Genomic DNA, 1,923 nt, shown 5'->3' with positions numbered 1-1,923 from the left:
CACGGGGAGTGTTGGTTTTTCCAATGTCCAATAATCTTCCCCCCGACATGAGACGGGTGTGTATCTAACTATGACCTATGCTCAGATACCAAATGTAGGTTTCAACCCTGTACAGAAATTACCAACATACAAATTCTAAAAAAAATAAACAATGGCAAGAGCATAAAACATATATACACAGAGATTTTCCCCTGGATCCCAAAACCGGGACTACCAAATTGATTTTTAATTATGTTCCTTTCAATGTTACAATACATATATATACATGCCGAAGCATCTGTAAACCCCAATCCATTAACCCTGGATTAGAGCATAACCATAGTTCCCTTCACTAGATCTACAAAAAATGATGGACTGAAAACCATCATGCCCAGAACCATGCCTGAAATCAATTAACAAAACCATAGGTAGGTCCACCAACCTAATATAGGGTCCAAATTTTTTTTCCAAAGGCACTTCCCCAGACCCCATGCAGTGGGGCTACCACCTCTCTACATACCCTCGATAGGGAGGGTCGCCACCCCCCTGTAAACCCCCAGCAGTGCCCTGCACAATGTATAGGAGAGCTACCGCCCCCGCTATGACTCCCCCCCTCCCCCAACGCGTGGGGTAGTCGTGGAAAGAATATAGCACAACCCAACATTATTTTCCTTCATTGGATGTGAGCTTCAAGTTCTACACCATTGGAGTAGTTAAAGGGTTGCACTCAGCCATGCTAAACCTATTCAACAGATCTCCAATGTACTTCTTTTGCGAGAGGAATATAGACTTCGGATGTTGAGTTACTTCAATACCAAGATAGTAGTGAACATAGCCCAAGTCGACCTCTCCAAACCTAGGTTAAGCTATCCATCCTTCTATTAATAGGTTCTCATTCTCTTGACTCTCTCTTCTCAAAATGCAGATCTCATTACCCTGATGATGGACTCACCTTGCTAGTCCGAAACGTCGGTTCAAAATCGCTCACAGGTCTTTCCATTAATTAAATACTCTACCAGCCTGTATGGAATCTCTCTTCAATAGCCCAAGTCATTCATTTTGAAACCTTTCCACAATTTGTTCTTTATGGATGAAATGTAGCTCTCATTGTTCCCTGTCATCAAAATATCAACTAAATATACCACAAGACATACAATTGTTTTGCCAACTTTCATGACAAACAAAGTTGCATCAACAAGATCAGTTCCGAGCTTCCAAGGCCAAGAGTGTCTGGATGGTGGCTAATTTTGTTGTGGGGGCAAAGGTCTCCCTATAATAGACCCCTTCATTATGTGCAAAACATTTTTCCACAAGCCTGCCTTTATGTTTGTCAAGTGAGTCATCAGATTTATACTTGTTCTTATAAGCACTATGGTACTGGATTTCACACTATATAGGGCACTGCAATTGGCCTTTCATAGGCTCAGCAGAAAGGAGCACGTACGGAAGGTTGACCCCTCCTAACTAGCTTATTTTCACTTCTTCATTTCTTCATTTCAAGGGTGTGTACAGTCTTTGGCTCAAGCGTGGGGTCAGTACGCTAGTATGCTGTCAAATTATGACCTTTATTATGAGGAGTCACTATCCCTTCCCATCGTTTGTACGAGCTTGAGTCGTATAGGACCTTCGCGAGGAGTGTAGCTCTTCCTTCCATACCTGGACCCGCCTGACTGATGAAATTCTATATCCACCGATATATCCCTGCCATAAGTGTTCGACCCCTTCTAGTCCAGACCCTACCTCTGAGGGAGCGGAATCTGCTGATGAGTTCATCGAGGATGATACGCTTATCATGGATGATCTAGTACCCGAGTTCCCGTGCTTGGCTATTATATACTGCTCCATCCTTCCATATTCTCAAAAAAGGGAAAGGACAATGGCACATTACTAATTGAGCGAGTCGATCTTACTCCTTGCGCTTAGAGAGTTGAAAGGATGTCGATG

This window comes from Pinus tabuliformis, chromosome J, assembly GCF_031772625.1.
Source record: "Pinus tabuliformis cultivar Carrire ecotype Pingquan chromosome J, CPIR1, whole genome shotgun sequence".
Lineage (NCBI taxonomy): Eukaryota > Viridiplantae > Streptophyta > Pinopsida > Pinales > Pinaceae > Pinus > Pinus tabuliformis.
This window is presented reverse-complemented; position numbering follows the sequence as displayed.